A 25,941-nucleotide genomic window follows, 5' to 3' on the forward strand; every position below is an offset into this window, starting at 1 on the left:
AGAACAAAACCTAGGCAATACCATTCAGGACATAGGCATGGGCAAAGACTTCATGACTAAAACACCAAAAGCAATTTCCACAAAAGCCAAAATTGACAAATGGGATCCAATTAAACTAAAGAGCTTCTGCACAGCAAAAGAAACTACCATCAGAGTGAACAGGCAACCTACAGAATGGGAGAAAATTTTTGCAATCCATTCATCTGACAAAGGTCTAATTTCCAGACTCTACAAGGAACTTAAACAAATTTACAAGACAAAACAATGCCATCAAAAAGTGGGCAAAGGATATGAACAGACACTTCTCAAAAGAAGACATTTATGTGGTCAAAAAACATATGAGAAAAAGCTCAACATCACTGATCATTAGAGAAATGCACATCAAAACCACAGTGAGATAACATCTCACACCAGTCAGAATGACAATTATTAAAAAGTCAAGAAATAATAGATGCTGATGAGGCTGTGGAGAAATAGGAATGCTTTTACACTGTTGGTGGGAATGTAAATTAGTTCAACCATTGTGGAAGACAGTGTGGTGATTCCTCAAGGTTCTAGAACCAGAAACACCATTTGACCCAACAATCTCAATACTGGGTAATACCCAAAGGAATATAAATCATTCTACTATAAAGACACATGTACACATATGTTTATTACAGCACTATTTACAACAGCAAAGACATAGAACTAACCCAAATGCCCATCAATGATAGACTGGATAAAGAAAATGTGGTACATATACACCATGGAATACTATGCAGCCATAAAAAAGGATGAGTTCATGTCCTTTGCAGGGACATGGATGAAGCTGGAAACCATCATCCTTGTTTGGGGGGTGAGATTTATTGGCTCTGTAAGCAGAACATGAACTTTTGCCCATTTATAAAATCAGACTGTCGGCTGGAAGCAGTGGTTCATACCTATAATCCCAGCATTTTGGGAAGCCGAGGTGGGCAGATAGCCTGAGGTCAGGAGTTCGAGACCAGGCTGGCCAACATGATGAACCCCTGTCTCTACTAAAAATACAAAAATTAGCCAGGCGTGGTGGTGGGCGCCTGTGATCCCACCTACTTGGGAGGCTGAGGCAGGAGAATCACTTGAACCTGGGAGGTGGAGGTTGCAGTGAGCCGAGATTGTGCCACTGCACTCCAGCCTGGGCAACAGAGAGAGACTCTGTCTCAAAAAAAAAAAAAAATCAGATCGTCATTATCTTCCTTATTGCTTTTAAGAGTTCTTTATGTATTCTTGATATAAGTCCCTTGTCAAATAATTGTGTGGCAAATACCTTCATCCAGTGTGCCTTAAATGTTCTTCTTTTGATGAACAAAGTTCTTAAGTCTAATTCATCAATCTTTTCTCTAACGGTTGATGCTTTTTGTATTCTGTGTAAGACATTGTTTATTCCAAGATCATGAAGATACAGTCCTATGTTTTCCTGCAGAAGCTTTATTGTTGTATCTTTCACACTAAATAGAAACCCTCTTTAAAATCACCAACTCCTACTGCATTCTTAAAATATTTTGCTAAACTTTTCAAAGATTCTGGCACCACAACACTCGCTTCCCAGCCTCAAACCTTTTGGGGAGGTGGGGACAGAGAAAGAAAGAAGCTGGCAGGGAAAACCCAGCCTCAGCCAAGACCTAGCCCAGATAGTAAATTAGCAGGGCTGGGAGTCTCCATCATATCAGCAGTCACGTGTCTTAAAACCAGAATCTACCCATATTATATATATATCTTGTATCTGCCACTGCCATTACCTTCTTTTCACTTTATGTCAAAAAAAAAAAAAGAATCCCAGCACTGAGGCAGGAGGATTGCTTGAGCCCAGGAGTTTAAGTCTGCAGTGAGCTGTGATAGCACCACTCCACTCCAGCCTGGGTGACAGAGGGAGACCCTGTCTGAAAAGAAGAAAAGAAAAGAAAACCTGTCGTGTTACTGACCAGTAATAGGGGCTCCCAAAGTATAAACTCACCTCAGACCCCTGTTTGTTCTTCCTGCTACCTGTCCATTCTGCCTCCGCCCCGTTCCGAGGCTGGACCATACCATGAAGGAAGGCCCCTTGGTTACAGCCTCCCCAGCCCGTCAGCCATGCTGCCAAGAATACTGGAAAGAATAAAAAGCTAGAGGGAGGCGGCTGCCTGCAGGAGGTTTAGCATAAAGGAAATAGGAATGGTAACAGGAAATTGAAGAAAACAGTTAAAAAGAGCAGTCATTCAAGAATGACCCCACTGATGCCACCTGTGCTGTCCCCCACCTGACAGAAATGGACCGAGGCAGCTGCCAGAGTGGATATGCAAAGGCAATTCACATGTTCATTAGTGCCCTTTTATGATGTAACCTAGTCATAATGAGATTGCAGGGAAGAGATAGAAAATAAGATGTTTCCAATCTTGATCATAAGAATAGTATTTCCTGCTGGCGTGATTGTGTGTGTGTGTGTGTGTGTGTGTGTGAATATTTTGGATTAGCTTTAAAAACATTTTACATTTGATGAAACCCAAAACTCATTTTGCCTGGAGTAATTTTTATTCATTGTTAAATCTCTGTAAAATTAGAAATATAAATATGTGTCTGGTTTATTTACTCTTCACAAAATATGGTGTCTAGACCTGTTTGTTTATGATGCCTCTTAGGCTCGTTCTCTCTGAATTAGGAAGCCAAAAAAAAGTGGTAAAAGTCAGATGGTTCATAGTCTTTTTGAAAACCAGTAGCCATGTGCATTTTACTTAAAATGACTTTCTTTTTACCTCACCAAAGTACTGCATGATAGGTTATGTTCAATCCCTGTCGCTCTCCGTGTGTGTGTACATATGTATGTATTTTATTTTAGATTGAGGGGGTACATGTGCAGGTTTGTTACATTGGTATATTGTGTGATGCTGAGGTTTGGGGTACAGTTGATCCCATCACTCAAGTAGTGAGCATAGTATACGATGGTTAGCTTTTCAGGCCTTGTCCCCGACCCTGCCTCACCCCTTTCAGAGTCCCTAGTGTCTGTTGTTCCCATCTTTGTGTCTCTATGTACTCTATATTTAGCTCCCATTTATAAGTGAGAACATACAGTATTTGGTTTTTTGTTCCTGCCTTAGTTTGCTTAAGATAATGGTCTCCAGCTGCATCTGTCTTGCTGCCAAGGACATGGTTTCCTTCTTTTTTTATGGCTGTGTAGTATTTCATCATGTATATGTACCGTATTTTCTTTATCCTGTCTATCATTGATGGGTATTTAGGTTCATTCCATGTCTTTGCTATTGTGACTAGTGTTGGAATGAACATATGAGTGCACATGTCTTTTTGGTACAATTATTTGTTTTCTTTTGGGTACATATCCAATGAGATTGCTGGGTCAAATGGTAGCTCTGTTTGAAGATCTTTGAGCAATCTCCAAACTGCTTTCTACACTGGCTAAACTAATTTACATTTCCACCAACAGTGTATAAGTGCTCCCTTTTCTCTACAGTCTCATCAGCATCTGTTATTTGTTTGACTTTTTAGTAGCCATTCTGACTAACGTGAGAAGGCATCTGATTGTGGTTTTGATTTGCATTTCTCTGGTGATGAGTGATGATCAGCATTTTTTCATGTTTGTTGGCCACTTGTATGTCTTCTTTTGAGAAATGTCTATTCATGTCTTTTGCCCATTTTTTAATGGGGTTATTTGTTTTTTGCTTGTTGATTTAAGTTTTTCTTATAGATTCTGGATATTAGATACATCGTTTGTGAATATTTCTCCCATTCTGTAAGTTGTCTATTTACTCTGTTGGTAGTTTTCTTTGCTGTGCAGAAGCTCTTTAGTTTAATTAGATTCCACCTCTTTTGGTTGTTATTGCAATTGCTTTTGGGGACTTAACCAAAAATTCTTTGCCAAGGCCAGTGTCAAGAAGGGTATTTCCTAGGTTTTCTTCCGTAATTTTAATTGTTTGAGGTCTTGCATTTTTATTTTTTATTTTTTGAGATGGAGTCTCACTCTGTCCCCCAAGCTGGAGTGCAGTGGCGCCATCTCGGCTCACTGCAAGCTCCGGCTCCTGGGTTCACGCCATTCTTCTGCCTCAGCCTCCTGAGTAGCTGGGACTACAGGCGCCCGCCACCATGCCTGGCTAATTTTTTGTGTGTTTTTAGTAGAGTTGGGGTTTCACCGTGTTAGCCAGGATGGTTTCAATCTCCTGACGTCGTGATCCACTCGCTTCGGCCTCCCAAAGGTCTTACATTTAAATCTTTAATCCATCTTCAGTTAGTTTTTTTATGTGGTGAAAGGTAGGTGTCTAGTTTCATTCTTGTGCATATGGCTAACCAGTTATCTCAGTATCAGTTTCTGAATAGGAAGTCCTTTCCCCATTGCTTGTTTTTGTTGAAGATCAGATAACTGTAGGTATGCAGCTTTATCTCAGTTCTCTATTCTATTCCAAAGATCTATGTGTCTGGGTTTTATACTAGCAACATGCTGTTGTGGTTTCTGCAGAGTTATAGTATAGTTTGAATTCCAGTAGTATGATGCCTCCAGCTTTTTTGTTCTTGCTTAGGACTGCTTTGGCTATTCAGGGTCCTTTTTAGTTCCATATGAATTTCAAAATAGTTTTTTCTAAATCTGTGAAAAGTAGTTTGATGGGAATAGCATTGAATCTGTAAAGTGCTTTGGGCAATATGGCCACTTTAATGATATTGATGCTTCAGATTCATGATCATGGAATGTTTTTCCACTTATTTGTGTCATCTCTGGTTTCTTTCAGCTTCCTTCCATATATTAATCCAATAATGAACTTGTGTTCAGGGACCTGTTCAGCTCCAGTTAATATTGTAGGTGCTGGGGATTCCACAGTGAATGAAACAGGCAACAGTCCCTGCTCTCGTGGAACTTACATTGTCATGGGGTCTGGCAGCTAACTGAAACAGAAGGTAACATATGTACCATATTTGAAGGGGATATTACTGTGGAGACAAATAAAGCAGGGAAGGAGGATTGGGAGTGTTGGGTGAATGGTGCAATGTATATACAGTAGTCAGGGAGGTGACATTCGAGCACTTGCACCTCTTCCCTGAAGGGCTTTGGTGTCTGCATGAAGGTTTATTTCCCACCAAGGACTAGGTGTGGAAGGTCAAAGTAAGGAGGTCATCACTGCCGTGACTGTGCCAATAGGAGCTGAAGTGACACAATGGTGGTCGCCTCAGGTCAGCAGCACTGGGAAGTGAGCATCGCAGCCAGACCCACCTGCAGAGCCCTGGGCCAGCTGCCTGACGTCTTGAGTGGCCCAGAATTGAGACCCAGTAAAAGGACATGAGTCTGCTCTCACTATCAAGTGAGGCCCACACTGAGCTCAAAATGGTGCTCCTAGGAGACCCTTCCACACATTCTGCTCAACTCAGACATCCTGGGGTCTTTTTGGAATAAGTCATTCCCAAGAAGGCCCTGCAAATTACTCTCAGTCCTCAAATTTCATGCTCCTGATGCGTGTTAGCTCTTTTCCAAGCCAAGGGCAGCCCTGACCCATGGAACCCCTATACCTCCTTTTCTTTCATCTAAGAGTCTACTCTGAGCTCCTGGTTTTGTGTTACGATGGGGAAATCTCCATCTCTAATGTACTTTCCAGTAAGAATTCTGGAGGGACAGAAAGCCAAGAGGGTGAATGTGACAGATGAATTCTAAGGATAATCTCCATGACTCTCCCCGGAATAATGTCCTGCCCTTTATATGACACAGGGAGGTGGTCTGGATGTGCCCCACCTAATCACAGAGCCCTGTAAAAGCCAAGAGGTATAAAGCATGAGAAGGACTCTGCATGTTCTTGGTGGCTTGAAGAGGGAGGGGCACATGAGAAGGAGCTGAGAAGGGCCCGGGCCCCTGGCTGACAGTCACCAATGCTTTAGTGCTAGAAAATCCCTAGCCATGCCCAGAAATTGTCATGTGGGTGCTCTGCAGTTCTGAGGTTGACACCTGCAAATGTGGTGCCACCAGGTCCTTTGTCTCCGTCTCTGTCCTGATGCCCTCAGACCTCAGCCAGGCCAAGGATGCTGTTTGCTTTGCCTTCTGCCTTCCTTCAGCCGGGGGATCTTGGCCTGGAAGTCACTCTGATGAATGTGTGGAATTCAGCTCTAAGTCTCTCCTGCATCCTCTGTCACCTCCCAAGAAGCATGATGAGGCACAGCCACCCCACACCTTCATGGGTGGCACCTTGGCTGTGGTCCTTGGGTCCTGCCATGCCATGGACCCTTGGACACTGGTGAATCAGGCAAGGGCATGGGTAGAGAGTCCCTGCATCTCACCTGCATCTCAAAAGCTGGAATCCGTAACCCTTAGCAAGTTGTGATGGGACGAGTTTAAGAGTTTTAAAGGCTGATGTTTTCATGTTTGAAACTACAATATTAGAGCAGTATTGTAGTATTAGAGTCAGCAGCTCTGTGAGGTGGTGAGAACCCCAGCCCTGGGGGTGTGCAACCAGGAGGGGAGGTGGGGCACAACAAGAGCATCCTGTAGTGACTGTAGGCTTGCTTGTTTCTACAGACAGAAAGTTCCTAGCAGTGGGATTTGTTTGTTACCTCTTTCTTAGAAATCCACTTGCCAGAGCCCAGCTGTTGTTTTGCTACTGTTCATTGACACAAGCAATGAAATTTAAAAGTTACAAATAGCACTAAAGTCCCCTTTGACGGTCACCCCCAGTTCTGTCCCACCCAGTGGTAGCCAGTGTCATCATGCATGTCCTTGCAGGCTTCTTATGCTTCACAGTCACGTGTGCATGATCACGAACGACACAGCACTGTAGTGTATGTGTGTGCGAGTGTGTGTGTGTGTGTGTGTGTGTGTATGTGTGATGTTTGGTTTATCATACTGAGGCAGGAGAATAGGGTCTGGAGGCAGAGAACTTAAAGCCAACTCATGCTGAATTCCTAAAGGTGAATCAAGGGAAACCACCAAGGTCTAGGGGCAGGGAACCTGGGGTCAATTCATGCTGACTCCCTAAAGAGAGAACAGCTGGATCTGGGGGCAAGGAACCTAAGGCCAATTAATGCGACCTTCCTAAAGCTACCACCCCCCCCACACAAACCATTCTCCCCACACCCAAGTGGCAAAGGATCAAAGGCTCCTCTCCTATAGCCCTCTCCTTCCACCACGTCTCAGATGGAAAGGGAGAGTGCGTTGGATTGGCCAGGGCCAAGCACGAGCCATCCCTTCCTCTGCATAGGGCACCAGTTTGCCCCAGCCTTTAATTAGCCACGACCAAATCCTTCATCCAGGTAAGGGGTAGCCTATAGGGTCCTCAAAAGGAGTACTTAAAACCCAGAAAACTTTGTAACCAGGCCCTTGAGCCCATTGCTCGGGCCCACTCCCACCCTGTGGAGTGCTTTCTGGCTTTAATAAATCCCTGCTTTCCTGCTTCCTTCCTGTGTTTAATTTCTTTGTTACTTTGTGTGTTTCGTTCAATTCTTTGTTCAAAACGGCAAGGACCTGGACAACTTACGCTCCCTTCCTTCCAGTAACAGTACTGTAAGACTCACGCTATAAACTACTTTTATTCACTCAATATCTGTCCCGAGAGCTTCCACATCTGTCTCACGCTCTTAATTGTAGCATAGATTCCTGGCTCTGCCCCGTGCACCCTGCTTATTCAGGCATCCTCTGCTGCATGAACATTTACATTGTTTCCTGTTTCTCTCTGTCATCAGGAGGCTCACGGAGGAGGAGAATTTCTTGGGGGTGGGTTAGATCTGTGTTGTACATTTAACTGACCCTGGCTGGTTACTCTCCAGAACGCTGCTGCCAGCTCCCTCCCTCCAGTGGGCCCTGAGTTCATGCTTCTGTAGATCACCCCCCTGCCCTTGATGTTACCAACTTTAAAACTTTGCAACCTGATGGCTGAAAGTTAGTTTTTCATTGTTCAGTTGTGTTTTTCTGATTTTTGGGAGACTGGACATTTCCTGTGTTTGCTGACCATCTGCTTCTTCTCTCCTGCTCTGTGCACCATCACCCTGCTCCAGCTGCTTCCTGGAGCCTCCCTCCTTCCTCTCCACCTGCTCACATCCTCCTCGTCCTTCAGTTTCTTCCCAAGGGCCCATGGGCTTTCTTTGGCTTTTACGTTCCTCTCACTCTGCCTTTGGCTGTTGCTGGGCTTCCCATCCCCTGGGAAGTTTCAGAGGATCGGGAAGACACAGGAGTGCAGTCACCATGCAGTGCAATACGGGCCGTAGTATTCATCCTCCACGGCCTTTATTGAGGACTTACTGTGTGCCAAGAACCTGCTCTAAGAACGTAACTGTGCTCCCTCACTTCATGCTCATAACCACCTGTGAGATGGGCAATGTTCTCATCCCCTTTTATGCAGAGGGACAGAGGAGTAGAGGCACAGAGGAGTTCCATAAATTGTCACCAAGGCCTTCCACTGGTGTGCGGCAGGGTCAAGATTGAAACCCAGGCTGTCCAGGCCTAGGGTTCAGCCTTTCCAGTGCTCTGCTAGGTGTTGGACAGGGCCAACGAGACACAGAGAAAGAGCATCACCTGACTTGGGCTGGGTCAGGGATGGCTTCCTGGAGGAGGTGACAGCTCAACAGAGCCTTGAAGGAGGATCAGGAGGAGCTGACTAGGCAATGAATAGAATAAGTATGTTCAGGAAAAGGAAAGGGCCTTCTCAGTGATGCTGGGAGGCTGGAGAGCTGTCCTGGCCCAGGATGTGTGCCGGGGGGCAGGAGATTAGGCCCAAGGGGTGGCCAGGGCCAGATCTAGAAGACTTGGGCCATCCCACAGTCGATACCTGATCCCAAGGCCAGGCAGGCCTTCCACTGCTCTGTGCGCATTGGTGGGCAGTGCCCCATGGGACCCCAGGAGCCTGGACCCCAGCCACTCACCTGGGCTCCTGAGACCCAAGACGCAGGCACGGGGGTGGGAGGGGGTGCGGCTAATTTACATCTAACAGGTCAAGGGGGAAACTGCACATCTCACTGTGCAGATGGAACCCACCGCTGGATGGACCTAGGACACAGCCTGGATTCACAGCCTTTCCCTGCTGCTGTGTCCCCACACCCCAGGCAGGGAGCGAATCTGTTCTCTGATCTTCTTTTGTGTCCAGTTAACCATGTCCCCAGATACGTACCTGATCAGGAGCTCAAGTACATAAACGTTCTGAGAATTGAACAAAGCAGTGACCAAAGGCTGCCTCGACACAGGATGATGTTGCTTAGAGCCCTGGGACCACGAGTCAGGACCAGCCGGAATTGTGACCTGGTGCTGGCAGAGGCTGTCTGGTGCTGCAGAATCAGCCCTGGCCAGTTGTTCCCTGACGCACACTGGGACTTTGGCTGAGACACTTCCCATCAGCTGTAAAACAAAGAAGACTGTCTTTCTTATTAGATATGCCTCAAAAACACAAAAGTGCTTTGAACCTGCCAGACTTCCTCTTGAAGAGTCACAAGCACACAAGGAAAGGCTCTGAGAAAGAAGGCCTGCAGTTAAAAAAAAAATACTTTGGCTTTCTTTTCTTTTTTTTTTTTTTTTTGAGACGGAGTTTTGTTCTTGTTGCCCAGGCTGGAGTGCAATGGGCGATCTTGGTTCACTGCAACCTCCACCTCTCGGGTTCAAGCGATTCTCGTGCCTCAGCCTCCCAAGTAGCTGGGATTACAGGCATGCGCCACCACGCCTGGCTAATTTTGTGTTTTTAGTAGAGATGGGGTTTCACCATGTTGGTCAGGCTGGTCTCAAACTCCTGACCTCAGGTGATCCGCCTGCCTTAGCATCCCAAAGTGCTCAGATTACAGGCGTGAGCCACCACACCTGGCCGCTTTGACTTTGTTTAACCCAGCATTTTTCAGGCTAATTTGACCACAGAGATCTAGCAGCATCTGTTAACCGGACAAGCACATGAGGCACAAGCAGAGGGCTCTAAGAATCACCCTCCTTGGCTGCTGTCTGGTCTCAGGGTGCAGGGGAGAGTCTTTCCTGCATCCAAGTCTGCGCTGCCCAGAGTGTGAGCCCAGCCCACAGAGCTAGTGCCTGAGAGGAGTTTTTCCTTTCTTTTTCTGTCAACGGAGCTTCTCTCTCAAGCTTCTACTCCGCCTGGCTGTGTCAGTCTTAGGATTTTCCTGTTTCTCTTTGGGGCTTCATGGGGGTTCTGAGATTTTATGTGGGTTGAGATGGTGATAGAAGAGGAAGGGCATGGACAGCTCCTCTGGTCAGTTGGGCAACTGCCATCTGGTCAATAGGGCACTGTCTCCCCTCAGGTCCAGTGGCTTTGGTGGCTTCCAGTCCGTGAATGGGTCCTGGAAACTCCCCAAAGCCGCCCTTGTCCAATAGAACCCGCTACCGGCCTTCCACTCAGCCACTGCTTCACACTATGGCAGGGTGTGCGGTAGCTCCCTCCCTCTCCACTCCCCAGCCCAAACTGGGGGAGAATCAGGGGTCTGTCTTTAATTTTTTTTGTATCCTTTGATTTCAGACTTGCTTTTGAATAGATAGTATTAGTCAGGTGGCTTGAAACCCAGAAAGTATTGAAAGATATGATAGAAAGTCTTTTTTTCCTTCTTTTTCTCCAGCTTCCCAGTTCTTGCCTCCCCTTGAGTAAATAGTTTTATCGAAATATAATTCCCGTGCCATAAAGTTCACCTGTTTAAAGTGTACGGGTCTATGTTTTTTAGTATTAATGTATTTACAGAGTTATGCAACTGTCACCATAATCTAATTTTAGAACATTTTGATCACTCTAAAAGAAAACTTTGTCAGTCTTCATTCCTCCCTAGCCACAGGCTACTACTAATGTATTCTCTGTCTTTATAGATTTACCTGTTTTGGACATTTCACATGAATGGAATCACACAGTATATGGTGTATTGTGACTAGTTTCTTCTACTTGGCATAATGTTTCCAAAGGTCATCTGTGTTATAGCATGTATCTGTAGTTCATTTTTATGGCCAAATAATATTCCATTTTATGGATATATCATATGTGGTTTATCCATTCATCAGTGGGTGGACATTTGGGTTGTTTCTGCATTTTGGCCATTATTATTAATAATGGTTCCATGAAGGCCAGGTGCAGTGGCTCACACCTGTAATCCCAGCACTTTGGGAGACTGAGGCAGGCAAGTCACTTGAGGCCAGGAGTTCAAGACCAGCCTGGCCAACATGCAAAACCCTTTCTCTACTAAACACACAAAAATTAGCTGGGTGTGGTGACACATGCCTGCATTACAGGCATGCACCACCACACCTGGCTGATTTTTGTATTTTTGTAGAGACAAGGTTCACCATGTTGCCCTGGCTGGTCTCAAACTCCTGGGCTCCAGCTGTCCACTTTCCTTGGCCTCCCAAAGTGCTGGGACTACAGGCGTGAACCACCATTGCCAGCTGATAAACCACATTTATGAAAAACCCATAGCCAACCTCACATTCACTGGTGAAAGACTGAAAACATTTCACCTAACATAGGAGGAACAGGTCAGAACGCCCCCTTTTACCACTTATGTTTAACATAGTATTGGAATTCTAGCCAGATAAATTAGGCAAGCAAAATAAATAAAAAGCATCATATTGGAAGGGAAGAAATAAAACTATTTATTCACAGATGAAATTACCTTACATAAAGACAGTTCTTAAAATCCAGTAGAAAGCTACTAGCACTAATAAAGGAATTCAGCAAAGTTGCAGAGTACAAGGTCAACACACAGAAATCAGTTTTATTTCTATACACTAGCAATGAAAATTAAAACAAACCCACCTACAATAGAAACCAAAAGGATAAAATTCTTTAGAATAAATTTAAGGTGAGAGACTTGTGCACAAAAACTATGAAACATTGCTGAACAGAATTAAAGGCCTATATACCTGTAAATACAGCTCAGGTTTATGGATTGGAAGACCTAATATTGTTAAAATGCTATATACCACCCAAAGCAAAATACAGACTCAATGCAATCTCTATCAAAATCTCAATGGCCTTTTTTGTAGAAATAGAAAAGCTGATCCCCAAATTGGTGTGGAATTCCAAGGGATCCCAAAGAAACAAAACAATCTTGAAAAAGAGGGACAAAAAAGCTGGGCGTAATGGTTCATGCCTGTAATACCAGGACTTTGGGAGGCTGAGATTGGAGGATTACTTGAGGCCAGGAGTCTGAGACCAGCAGAGCAACATAACGAGACTGGTTTCTACAAAAAACTAAATTTAAAAAAAAAATAGCCAGGTGTGTGTCATGTGCCTGTAGTCCCAACTAATTGGGAGGCGGAGATGGGAGGATGGTTTGACTCCAGGACTTTGAGGCTGTAGTGAGCTATGATTGCACCACTGCACTCCAGTCTTGGTGAGACTGAGACCCTGTCTCAAAAATTAAAAAATGAGTAAAGTAAGAAAAAAGAAGAAAAAGGAGGACAAAGTTGAAAGACTCACACTTCCTGGTTTCAAAACTTATTACAAGCTACAGTAATGAAAAGAGTGTGGTCATGGCATAAGGAGAGAGATGGAAATCAATGGAACAGATTGAGAGTCCAGAAATAAACCCTCACATATAAGGTTCGTTGATTTTTGACAAAAGTGCCAAGATCATTCAATGGGGAAGAGCCATGCTCTTGAAAAATGGTACCGAGGCCAGGCACACCTGTAGTCCCAGCACTTTGGGAGGCCGAGGCGGGTGGATCACCTGAGGTCAGAAGCTCAAGACCAGCCTAGCCAACATGGTGAAACCCTGTCTTTATTAAAAATACAAAAAAGCAGCTGGGCATGGTGGCGGGCCCCTGTAATCCCAGCTACTCGGGAGGCTGAGGCAGGAGAATCACTGGAACCCAGGAGGTGGAGGTTGCAGTGAGCCAAGATTGTGCCATTGCACTCCAGCCTGGGCAACAAGAGTGAAACTCCATCTCAAAATAAATAAATAAAAATAAAATGGTAATTTTGATGTGAATTTTACCTCAAAAATATTTTTTAAGAGCTGCATAGGGAGATTTTGTCTGTAGAAAACAATCAAAAACTTAGCCAGGCATGGTGGCCTGCGCCTGTGGTCCCAGCTACTTGGGAGGCTGAGGTGAGAGGATTACTTCAGCTGAGGAGGTAGAGGCTGCAGTGAGCAAAGATCATGCCACTGCACTCCAACCTTGGTGACAGAGCAAGATCCTGTCTCCAAAAAAAAAAATCAGAGCTGCCCTTGCCCTTGTGCTAATGGGCGCTCCTTCTATTACATCACCTACCTGGCTCTTAGGGGCACCTGAGTTTAAGACCCCTGCTCTAGATTCATGTTACCAAATCCCCTTCCGGAGAACGTGTAGTCAGTTACACCACCACTCAGGATCCAGGAGAGAAACATTTTCACCAAACCCTGCTCAACACATTGACTTCCTCATTTCAGTGGGTAGGAGAGTGAGGTTCAGAGACGTTAAGTGACTTGCTCCAGGTCACACAGCCAGTCAGGACAGTGTCAGGACTGGAATCCAGTTCATCTCATCCTGAATCCAGTGACCTGTCCTTGTGCCCCACAGGTTTCCTACAGCCAGGGAAGCCAAAGAATAGGGCTGGGAGCCCCATTCGAGGGCTCTGACGCTCAGAAACTCATCGCAGCCCGCACTGAGGCCCTCAGCTGGCACAGTTCCCAGCCAGGTGAGAGAAGAGGAGGAGTTCAGGCCCCTGAGTCGGGGAGCAGTTGCCGGTGGCCGGCTTCCTCCAGCATTGGTGGAGGGGGAGCCACCAGGGGGCATCTGCGTGCATAAGAGTCTTGGTCTTGGCTGCCCAGTTAGTCATGGGGCTGCCCAAGTATCTGCTCCTCTTTTGCCAGGAGTGGAAGGAGCAGCTCAAAACCAAGCTGTGGCAGGTGCCACAGGAGATGGGCTTCCCTGAGATTAGCACCTCCCTTTCCACCAGGAGCCGAGAATACTCAGGTTGCTCATTTGAACCCATATGGTGAAGTTTCCCTCTCTCTCTCTGGGTATTTATTCTGTAGTTTCGGTTTTCAAAAACAAAACCCTTCTGTAGCATGGAGTTCTCAGACTGGGTGCTGTCTCCAGTGTGTTCCTTGTGAAACAAATGGATTTTGCTTGTGGTTGTGCGAAGTCTCATAATTACCCCAGGGAGGAGTGGTCCAGTTGTGAAAGGGGATGGGGTAGCACATCAGCTTTGTTTTGGGGCTGTCCTGTGCATCCTAGGATGATTGGCAGCATCCCTGGACTCTACTCATTAGATGCCAGTAGATCACCTCCCTATCCCCCCCATTGTCATTGAGACAACCCCAGTGTCCCCAGGCACGGCTACCTGTCTCTTGATGGTGAGGGCAGAAGCATCTTGGTTGAGCACTGCTGGTGTAGAGACAGCCTGGATGAGAAGAGGAGAGAGATGAGAGGCTAAAGCCTCTTTGAGGTGAAGGTGCAGACTCTGGAGCCCAGCACGTGTCGTCAGCTGGGCCTCAGTGTTTCCCTGGACAGTGTTGCCCTTGGGTTTCCAGTCGTAAACAGCAGGAATAAATCCCACGAGAGGCTCATGCCTCATTCTCCGTTTGCTTCTTTTTTCCTTTTCTTTCCTTTCCTTTTTCCTTTTCCTTTCTTCTTTGTTTTTTTGAGACAGGGTCTTGCTCTGTCACCCGGACTGCAGTGCAGTGGTGCAGTTGTAGCTCACTGCAGCCTTGACTTCCTGGGCTCGAGGAATCCTCCCACCCCAGCCTCCTGAGTAGTTGGGACCACAGGCACGCACCACCGTGCCCAGCTGATTGTATTGTTTTGGGTTTTTTTTTTTTTAGTATGTTTTGTAGAGATGGGGTCTCGCTGTGTTGCCCAGGTTGGTCTTGAACTCCTGGCCTCAAATAATCCTCCTGCCTTGGCCTCCCAAAATGCTGGGATACAGGCATGAGCCACCATGCCTGGCCTAAATTTCTAGTTTTGACAGATGTGCCAGGGTTATGCAAAATGTCATTCTTTTTTTTTTTTTTTTTGAGATGGAGTCTCGCTCTGTTGCCCAAGCTGGAGTGCAGTGGCGTGATCTCAGCTCACTGCAAGCTCCGCCTCCCAGGTTCCTGCCATTCTGCTGCCTCAGCCTCCTGAGTAGCTGGGACTACAGGGGCCCGCCACCCCGCCCAGCTAATTTTTTGTGTTTTTAGTAGAGACGGGGTTTGCAAAATGTCATTCTTAAGGAGAGTTGGATGGAAAGCACAGGCGAATTCTATCGTATCTGTTTAATTTTTCTGTAAATTTAAAGTCATTCAAAAAGTAAAAGTAAAAGTTCATTTTAAAAAACTGAGGAGGTTATCATTCCCTCTGTGTAAAAAGCACAGGAGGCTGGCCTACAGAGTCAGGCCGTGGTTGCAGGGGCAGTGCTGGGAGGGCCTGGGCATGTTCTGCTTCATGATCTGGGGGCTGGCGAGTTCCATCTGTAAGTCTTTGGAGCTGTGCACTCACAGCAGATGTAAGTCTTCATCTTACATCTGTAAGATGTAAGTTATATCATAATAACTTTTTGAAAGTTTAATTCATATAACAAGGTCAGGAAATGTCCATTTGGGCTGTGGCACCTCAGATGCTTATGCAGCCATGAGCCTTGGCCCGTACGCTTCTAGAAGCATCCACTCCCACATAGCATTTGTCCAGACCCAGGGCACCTGGGGAACAAGGAGCAGGATTGGGGAGATTTGAAGTTTCAAGTGGGGAGGTCAAGAAGAGTCACTGAGAAGGGGCCAATTGAGCAAGGAGCTGCAGAGGGCGTGGAGGGCCCTGAGAACATTGCAAGTGGATGGCACAGAGCCAGGCCCTGAGGTGGGAGCCTGGCCAGTTGTGGGGACAGCAAAGAAGTCAATGAGAGTGGGAAAAAATGGGGTAAGGGAGATGGGTGGGAGGAGGTCAAGATTATGGGGGGTTGGGTGCTTTTCGAGGTCCTTGGCTTTGCCACAGTAGGGTGGGTGCTGTAGGGAAGGGTTTTGAGGGGGAGGGGCATGATCTGACTCAGGGTTCACAGGGTGCCTCCCTCCAGCTGCAGTGCTGAGAGCAGCTACGGGGGCAACCACTGGGAAATTGGGAGACCCATTAGAATTGAATTGCAATGACCCCAGGGAGAGATGAGAGTGGCTTGAAGCAGGCATGAAGGTGGTGAGAAGTGGTCAGATGCCTCTGCAGAGTGAAAGGGTAAACATCATAAAAGTTCTATCGTTTGGCCTGGTCAGATGCCTCTGCAGAGTGAAAGGGTAAACACGATGAAAGTTCTATCATCTGGCTGTCTGGCCGGGGTGGTGGCTCACCTGTAATCCCAGCACTTTGGGAGGTCGAGGTGGGCGGATCGCCTGAGGTCAGAAGTTTGAGACCAGCCTGGCCAACATGGTGAAACCCTGTCTCTACTAAAAAAAAAAAAAAAAAAAAGTGGCTGGGCGCGGTGGCTCACGCCTGTAATCCCAGCACTTTGGAAGGCCGAGGCGGGTGGATCACGAGGTCAGGAAATCAAGACCATCCTGGCTAACATGGTGAAACTCCATCTCTACTAAAAATACAAAAAAAATTAGCCAGGCGTGGTGGTGGGTGCCTGTAGTCCCAGGTACCCAGGAGGCTGAGGCAGGAGAATGGCGTGAACCCGGGAGGTGGAGCTTGCAGTGAGCCGAGATCGCACCATTGCACTCCAGCGTGGGCGACACAGCGAGACTCCGTCTCAAAAAAAAAAAAAAAGTCCTATCATCCCATAAAACCACTCACTCCTCATTGCAGCCCTAGACTTGCTCTACCCACACACTTCAAAGGGGGGCTCCGCGCTCTTCACCCTCCTGCACCCGCGCCCATCCAGGAGTCAGAGCAGGATGTTTTCCTCTAAGGGAAAGCAAAGCGAGTGTGTGTGCACTCGTGCAGAATAGAGTTTGGGCCACTCATTTGATTTCTTTGTAGATTTTATTCTCGTCTTCTTTCCAATAAGAAACACCATAACTAATGACTTCAGAGAGGCTCTTCCTAGTGTATTTTTAAGAGGAGAGGCAGTATTAATAGTTCCAGCCGCATGGCAGGTGGCCCTCTGTGACCCGTCACAGTGAACAGCAAGCTCTTGGGGCCCTCTTAGGCTTGCGCTTTGAGGCTCCTGCCTGCCCTGGTGGTTCTAGAGTCCCCCAGGTTACCAGGCCTGAGGCTTCTGAACATCCCCTAAACACAGCCTAACTTCCCAACAGTCTCCTTCCCCTTGGGGAGTCTCCAAAAGGAGATTTTTTTTTCTTTTTTGGAGACAGAATCTCACTCTGTCACCCAGGCTGGAGTGCAGTGGTGTGATCTCAGCTCACCCAAGTAGCTGGGAATACAGGAGTATGCTACCATGCCCAGCTAATTTTTTAGTAAAAACAGGGTTTCACCATGTTGGCCAGGCTGGCCTCAAACTCCTGGCCTCAAGTGACCCACCCACATCGGCCTCCCGAAGAGCTAGGATTACAGGCATGAGCCACCCCTGCCCAGCCTGATGGTTGCTCTGAAATAGCCAGAGAGCTGGGATGCAGTATAGAGCAGTTCGTTTCCCAGTGCTGCCTTGAGCCTGGGTTAGATCTTCTCTTCATGCCAATCCAGGCCTTCTGTTTTCAAAGTTTCTCTTGGAGTCTCATGGGACCTTGGCTTCTCCTGCAGCATAGTCCCACAGCCTGGCCCCAGGGTGGCGCCCTCCTGAGGTACTCAGAGGTGTGTGGCATTGATAGTTGGTGGGGGCAGCTTTTAGGGCTGGAGGTGGTAGGCTAGGACTGAATGACTTCAGCCGAGATTGGCTCCTCCCCACTCCTCACGGTGGAGATCCCAGGGTGAGGGACCTGCAGCTGAAGTCCGTCCATACAGGCAGAGAGACTGAGGGTGATTCTCAGACGAGTGTGGGCTGGTCACTTGCAGGTCTTCCTAAAGCCCGTGCTGGCATTTCTGATTCAGCAGGTCTGTGGGGGGCAGGGGCTTCTTCACTCTTAATCAGTTCCCAGCCGATGCTGATGAGGCTGGTTCAAATGCCATGCTCTGAGAACCCCTATACTTAGGTAACAGGGCACCTGGCTGCCCGTAGGTTACCTGTGGCCTCTGGGCTGGCACTGCTAGTTGTAGGCGATATCCTACCGGTTAATTTTAACTTGGAGTCTTTTAGAGGACAAAGACCTGTTTTGGTGGTTCACTGAGTTGAACAGCCTGGTGGGCTGGCCTTCCCAGCGCTTCTCATCAGTCTTAGGGCTGCGCCGCCAGGCCCTAGGTGTGCATTGTTCTCTCTCTTTGCTACCGGTGGAGTCTTCACCACCATAGACCTTTTCTAGGACATCAGCTTGGATCTCCCCAGCTCTTCCACTCTGTCTGGCCCCTGAGCCCAGGGAGTGTGGGCAGCGTGGTAAATGGGGACAGCCACGTGTGGGGAACCGCCATGCTCACGGACTGCTTGTGACAGTGGGAAGCCTTCCTCACCCACATGGCAGGGGCATGTCTCCTGGCCAGAAGGCTGTGCTCCGTCAGAACCAAATCAGGGCTCTTTCACACACCCAGGACTGAGCAAAGATATGGCATTAGCCTGGGTTGGCTGCGGTCTCTGGTGCTAGTTTGTCTTTTGTTTTGGCCAGATGACTCGATATTTCTGTCCCTCAGCTTTGCACTATGCTGGGTATTGGTGTCAGCAGTTGCTGTTCCAACCTCCTCATGTAAATGAACCCAGAGCCAAACTGGATGCCCCTCAGCCTTTGTGTTAATCACCTACCCCAGAGTGTGAGCTGAGAAGCGCCCGGCCCTCTCCCCATGGTCCACAGCCTTCTCCGCATGTGATTAAAACTTAGCTGTGACGTTCTGCAGTTAGGGCCATTTTTGAAATTGTGCACTTACTGCTTCAGTTGAGATAAGTAATAAGATTTCGGATGTGATTGTTTAAAATGTTTTTAAGTAGCCATAGCATACAGTTGTTCAAAAAGCAGAAAACGTTCCTAAATTTTAATTGTCTAGTGTTTTATAGTCTTATTTCCTGTTAGTTGCATTAATTAAAGGTTACTGCAGAACAGTCCTTGTTGAGTGGAAGTATTCCTTAGAAGAGGTACAAGCTTTTGGTTTCTATCTTGCTGAATAGTCTGCAGGACGAAAGCTGCATGTATAGAATTTTAAAATGCAGCAACTTTGTTACTCTTGTCAGAGGCGTTGGAACCAGTGCAACTCCATCTTGAATAGAGGCTGGGTGAAATAAGACTGAGACCTACTAGGCTGCATTCCCAGACAGTTAGGGCATTCTAAGTCACAGGATGAGATAGGAGGTCAGCACAAGATACAAGTCATAAAACCTTGCTGATAAAAACAAGTTGCAGTAAAGAAGCCAGCCAAAACCCACCAAAACCAAGATGGCGACAAGAGTGACCTCTGGTCGTCCTCACTGCTACATTCCCACCAGCACCGTGACATTACAAATGCCATGGTGACGTCAGGAAGTTACCCTGTATGGTCTAAAAAGGGGAGGCATGAATAATCGACCCTTGTATAGCATATAATCAAGAAATAACCATCAAAATACCTCCCCAGCATTAACATCAGCACAGACCTAAAGTCTGATAAGAAACATTTTATAACCTCTCTCTGAAGACTGCTACCTGGAGGCAAACCAATTTATTTCTTAAAATGTATAAAACCAAGCTGCACCACGACCACCTTGGTACATGTTCTCACGATCTCCTGAGGGCTGTGTCCCGGACCATGATCACTCATATTTGGCACAGAATAAATCTCTTCAAACATTTTATAGAGTTTGACTCTTTTTCATTGACAAGACCATGCAGAGTAACTTCTGGATGTTGCCATGGCATTTGTAAACTGTCATGGCCCTGGTGGGAGTGCCTTTTAGCATGCCAATGCATTGTAATTAGTGTATAATGAGCAAAAGGACAACCAGAGGTCACTTTCATCCCCATCTTGGTTTTGGTGGGTTTTGGCCAGCTTCTTTACTGCATCCTATTTTATCAGCAAGGTCTTTGTGACCTGTATCTTGTGCTGACCTCCTGTCTTATCCTATGACTAAGTATGGGTAACCTTCTGCAAATGCAGCCCAGTAGGTGTCAGGCTTATCTTACCTAGACCTTATTCAAGATGGAGTCAGTCTGGTTCAAATGTGTGTGACACATTTAGATGGTCACAGGGGAGGTGAGGGGCCTTCAAATTTTATTTTGGTTCATGATATGGCTTGGCGTGTATGCTTTTCATTTGTAAAATTGCTGTTCTTTTGACAATTTAAGTGACTGTTTCATTGACTACAAGTTTGAAAATAAAAATTAATTAAGAAAAAAATTCCAATGACTGTGCTGTGGTTGGAGACTTTATTTACCAAGATGTTTACCCTTTCCTTTCCCCTCTCATTATGAGCAGCTGTGTCACTGCTCCTCCTCCTCCTCCCCTAATGCTTTGTAATCTCTCCTGTGTCATAATAAAGCTACACTTTATTCTGAAAACTGGCCAGTTCTCCTTTTATTGACACAAGCAGTCAAAGAGAGGGTGGCAGGAGGGAAAACAGCAGCCAGGGCAGACCGACCTGGATGGGGCGCCCTGGTCACAAGTAATGCCATGTAGGCTGCCATGATGGCGATAGGTAGAGCCGGCAAGTCTGTGTCCAGGTAGGGGCTTCCTACAGTGAAGGCTGATCTCAGCCCCCTCCACAGTGTGGGCGGCCTGCCCACAGGCAGCCCGCTGGTCCTCCTGGGAAATGGTGCCGGCCCAGGAATCCACAGCAAGTCTCTCGTCATCAGATGGGGTGCTCAGCAATGGTGAGGCAGGCGTGCAGCAGGCAGGGCCTTGAAGCCTCCAGGTGGCGTATTGGCATGTGAAGCCGGGGCACTCAGGACACTTTTGGGCTGGGCTCCAGAGATCAGACTGCCTGCACTGCAGTGATGAGGCTGGGAAGAGGCAGCAGTGTTCACAGCTGTTGGCGGCATTGAGCCAGCCCTCCACATCCTCATTACTGCACGGTCTCCCGTCTTGCCCAGGTTCTCTGATGTGAATCCTTACAGCATCAGGGCTCACAGTGCCCTGGTCCCCTCTGTGGTCACCCTGGGAGCCCGTGGTGCCTCTGGTGCCTCTCTCCTCCTAGGACTCGAGTTGAAGCCAGGGACCTCTGGGCCTGGGACTCACAGGTGGGGTCAGAGGCCCCAGGGCATGCTGCTGGCTGGCTGGCTGGCTGGGGCTGCAGGAACCCTATGCTTAGCCTTCCCTCCAGAGGCCTTGATGGGACCAAGCCCCCCTGAATGGGATTTTCCAAGGCCCAGAACCAAGGTCCAGCAGCCATCTGGGGCTGCGACGCAGCTGGGCGTGTGCCACCTGGGCTCCTTCCATGCCACGTTCTTCTACTGAGGGGCATCGCAGGCAGGTGCCGCCTTGTTGCTGGGGTGTCTCCTGACCTGCCTCCTCTGTCATAAGCCTGGGCAGGGCCTGGTGTCGGGGTCCCAGTGGGCTTGCTGGGCCAGGCCTGTCCTGTGGTTGCAGGGCTGTCCAGGTAACATGTTGAAGTGACAGGGGCCCAGTAGCCCTGTTCAAAATTGTAGTAAGGAAACCATGGATCCCAGCATCCAGGTCTGTGTGGAGGTGTGGCATAGAGTCCCAGCACAGGTATTTTTATGTAATACGAGGCCTGACCTCACCGGGAAACAGGGTGGCCACATCTTGATCCTCTGGGCCACCCAGAGAGCAGCCTGCTGCCCTGGGTTCTGGGGAAGCCCCTTCATGCTGCTGGGCCTTGGCCTCCGCCATGGAGACAACCCTGTCAGGCCAGGCTGGGGGAGGACAAGGCTTTTATCCTGGGGGGCTGATGGCATGAGCCCCTGGAGCTGAGCTGGTGGGCTGGGCAGGGCCAATCTGTCCCCCTCACAGAGGGGCCTAATGCCAGGAGACACCCTCGAGGACCCTCGCTCGAGTTCTCCTGAAAAAAAAGAAACAGACGTGGTCGGCATCTTCACCAAGCTCATCGGGTCCCTTCAGGGCTGGGCCCCACAGGCCTGGGTCTCTGGAGTCCTCGGGGTCCCTGACACTGAGTATGCCCCCGCAGGCTGCTGATCTCAGGGCGAGGACTGTGTGCAGTCTGGGGTCAGGGAGCTTTCAGGGAACCTCAGGTTGCTCCTGAAATGGCCCCCAGGGTTCAGGCTGGCTCAGGGCTTCCTGCCTCATGCCCTCACCTCAGGACTGTTCGGCAGCCCCAACTCAGAACTCAAGTGGGAGGGACCTGCACTGTCACCCAGCCCCCTTGCCACCACACATGGGGGCCTGTCTCCACAGAGCATGAGAAGGTCCCGGGCAGGGGTTCCCCTCTGCCCTCCAGGCTGTTCACTCCATGCCAGGGCTGGACCAATCCCATGTCCAGCTGAACTCTTGGTTCTGGCTCTGGGTCAGGGCTTCCCCTATCCTGTGCCTGAATCCTCTTGGGTCAGGGGCACTGATTCTCTTGTCTCCCTGGCTTGTTGTCTTGACATCCTTGGAGGGGCACTCAAGAATGAGGGGTCCCTGCTGCTCTCTGAGGCTGCTTGAAGGTGGGGGTGGGGGCTTCCACAGCTGGGTCTGACTGCCCCAGTGTCCCTCAGGGCCCTTCAAGGAGGAGAGGGGGACAATGTGGAAAGTGGGGGAGGGGTGTTGGGGGTTCCTGCCCATGGCCCCCGCCTGTCCACACAGCATGTCCAGCACACACACACACGTGCTCAGCGCCTGCCCTGAGGAGCGGCAGACCCATTTGACTTTCTTAGAGTAGAGGAGGAAGAGGAGGAAGAAGAGGTGCAGGAGGAAGGCCAGGTAGGAGGGCTGGTGGGGCCAGGGCACTCCCCACCATTGACTGCCCCAGAGGGTGACTCGGGAGGGGACCTGGTGCTGGAGCCCACCTGGGGATGGCAGGTCCCAGTGTTTTTTTGTGAGTTCCTTCATAGAGGTTTGAAGGTTCCTGAGGACCGTGTTGTCCTCCAGGGCCCAGCTCTGAGAGAGTCGCTCCTGAAACTCCCAGACGGTGCTCCAGGAAAGCTTCATGAGGCACTCTAGGGAGAGGGCGGGCATCAGGCCAGGAGGGTTCCCTGGGAGGGGTCAGTGCCCGCACCCCGTTTCCACCAGGGCTACCTCCCACTGGGTGGTGCCGGGTCCTTTTTGGCCACCCCGGGGTCGAGCTGTGCACAGGAGGCCACAGCTAGGGGAGGCCGGGCAGGAAAGTGCTCCCCACACTCCTTTCATCTGGGTCATGTGGGAGGGTGGACTCAGTGTCATCATGCCTTGCCCAGCCCACCAGGCCAGGCCCTCTGCTCGGATGGAGCAGAGAGTCATGGTAACAGTGTGAGGACGCTTCCCTCAGGCCAGCGGAGGTCTGTCCCACGTGTTCCCTTGGGCACCCTCAGGCACATGGGACTTACCCCTGTGTATTTTGAATGATGCATGCGCCATGGCTGTCAGTACCTGCTCGCCCTCCAAGATAAGCACATCCCACAGTCGCAGGGTGAGCCCAAAGGATTTCTTTGGGGACAGCAGGTGTGGGAGGACCTGGCCTTTCCAGGCTGGGGCTGGTGGCCTGAGCAGGACCCATTGGGGTTTCAGTCCTCTGGAGTGCTGAGGACCCCTTTCCATGGGATGAGACCCCTCCATGAGGCTGCGGTCAGACAAGGTCCTGCAGCTCCTCATGGGGGACTCATCTCAGCAGTGAGGTGGCTTCTGGAAGAAGGGGCTTCCTGAGGACTTGGGGCTTCCCTGGGCCCCTCCAAGTTGGATCCTAGCCCAGTCTCCCCATGAGGCTGGGCCTGAGCCCTGGCCTCTGCCGTGGGATGCCCCCTCTCAGGCAGAGCCTGGTTTATGTGCCCTGTAGGGAACTGCCTGTGCCTCCTGCAGGCTGGAGGGGATCTGAGTCCTCCTGGTGGAGCTCGACCCCTGGGCTGGGGGTGCCGGGCACTGCGGGACAGGAGAGTCTCTGGGCTGGGGTCTCCCTGTGCCTCCTTACCCCATCAAGGAAACACCGGAGGAGCCTCGTCAGCATGGAACCCTCAATGCATAGCCCTTGCTTGCCCTGAAGGGAGGAGCAGAGGTGCTCAGGGTCCCTTGGGCTGCCCTGAAGTCCTCCCACTTCCAGGCCCTTCTGTAGACCCTTCCTCAAGGAGCAGAATCCAGGGCGGTGGCCAGGGCTCCAACACCTGCCCCATGCACGGATGCCCAGTGGACATACTTCTCTTAGCCCTGCTTAGCCAGAGCTTGGCCCTGGTCCCAGCCCTTCTGCCTCCGCCAGGGCAGGAAAAGGAAACCCAACTCTGAACCCCTGGAGAATCCCCATCCCAGGTCAGGCTGTGGTTGGGACTTGGCCTCTTGTCAGCTCCGTGAGAGACTAGAGCCTCCCCTGGCCTGTGGGGCCCAGGGCCTATGGGGAGGAGCAGAGGGTGTCATCCACTCACCAGCTGTCTCATGATCTTTGGGAAGTACTTGTGCAGCACCTGCTCCTGATGTGATAGGAGCTTCCGGAGCTGGGCAGTATTTGGGCTGTGGAATACTGAGAAGCCGCTGACCCATCACCCCATCAGAGCCCACGCCCAAGATGTGGAGGCATCAGCTGGAAGAGCTGGGCAAGATGGGGGACCCCGGACCCCGAGGCTTCCCTCCTTCCCATCTGGTGACCCCATCACGCGGCCTCAGCCCTGGGGAGGAGGGCCCTGGCTGGAGGCGCTGCCCGGCGGCATCCTGGATTGAGGTGCCAGGAGGGCAGCCTGCCTTTGACACCATGAGGTAGGGCCGAGGCAGGCAGGTGCTAGCGGGGAGACCGGGGTGGGAGCTGGGGGCTGTGTGGCCATCTCCTGGATGTGGGATCAGGCTGGGGGACATGGGATGGGCAGACATTGCCATCTTGGCTTCGTCGGCCCATCCATAGGAAGGGAGGGTGGCTGGGAGCACAGCCAGCTGGGAGGCAGGAGGACACTCAGGGAGGTGAGTGGCGCCTGCACAAAGTCGGGGCTGGCTTCGGGCAACAGAGGGTGGCCAGGAAAAGGTGTCAATGCTCTCTGATGTTAGGGATGAAACGTGTCTGACTTGAGGTTTGAGGGTCCATGTCCAGACCCAGGCTGCTGTGGGACCTCAGCAGGGACATCCTGGAGGCTCCAAATAAGCTGGGATACGAGGAAAGCACCTTGACTGGAAGTTGGGATCACCGGCCAGAGTGGCTGTCCCCTGGCATGACTGTGTAAGGCCCTGGGGGCAGCTGTCCACCTACCCTGCAGGGAGTGCCTCTCACCGGCCAGCAGCTGAGCCAGCACCCAGAAAGCATCTTCCTCCGGCAGATAAAGGAGGACGGCAGTGATGCGGCTCAGGTCCCTGTGGTAGCCCACCTCCTGCAAAAGCCAGAGTCACCGTGGAAGGATGTCACCTGGGAGGGCTGAGTCCACCTGGGAAGGCTCACATCACCAGAGATGGCAGAGATCCTTGGGGACACCTGCCACAGGCCCCCGGGGATTTGGGATGGGCATGAGGACTGAGCAGGTCACGTATGACTCAGCTGACAAAGAGCCTGGGGGACTCCTGCAGCTAGCGTCTAAGCTCAAATGGCCCTAAAGGGCACAGTCAGGGATTGTTTATGCTCCTTCCCCTAGGCAGGCTGGGGAGGCCACTATGCCAGGCCCGGAGCAGCACCTGTGAAGTGCACCCACCACGAGGGCAGGCGGCAGGGTGCTGACCACCACACAAAGGGTCCTGCGACGACTTAAGGGCTGCCTGCCCGGCACAGGAGGGCGGCTGGGTCCAGACCCCATGTGGCAGCCCATGGAGTCGGCTCAGCAGCTCTCCCTGCCTGGAATGGTCTGGAAAGTGGGGGCCGAGCAGGAACAGCCACCTGGGTGACCCCCTCCCTGTCTGCTGCACTCCTATGGGGTTCAGGCAAAGGGGAAATTGGATCTCTGTCTGGTTTCTGGTGAAGAAGAGGCTTCCTCAGGATGCCAACTCATTTCATGACAAGAGCCTGGCCCATCAGGCACCCCAGCTACTTGTCAAACATGTCTCCTGCCAGGACCATCTGCATGCGCCCCTGCCAAGCTCCTGGGCTTTGGGGCAACGCCAGGAGGGGAAGG

General features: G+C 49.8%; 1 pseudogene; it reads right to left on the reverse strand.

Annotated features, from left to right (window-relative positions):
• Positions 1-25,638, reverse strand: part of LOC100979191 (TBC1 domain family member 3D-like) — a 60,475-nt pseudogene extending 34,837 nt beyond the window's left edge.
• Between the last annotated feature and the right edge of the window lie 303 nt (positions 25,639-25,941).

Source organism: Pan paniscus, chromosome 19 (genome assembly GCF_029289425.2).
Source record: "Pan paniscus chromosome 19, NHGRI_mPanPan1-v2.0_pri, whole genome shotgun sequence".
NCBI classification, from domain to species: Eukaryota; Metazoa; Chordata; class Mammalia; order Primates; family Hominidae; genus Pan; species Pan paniscus.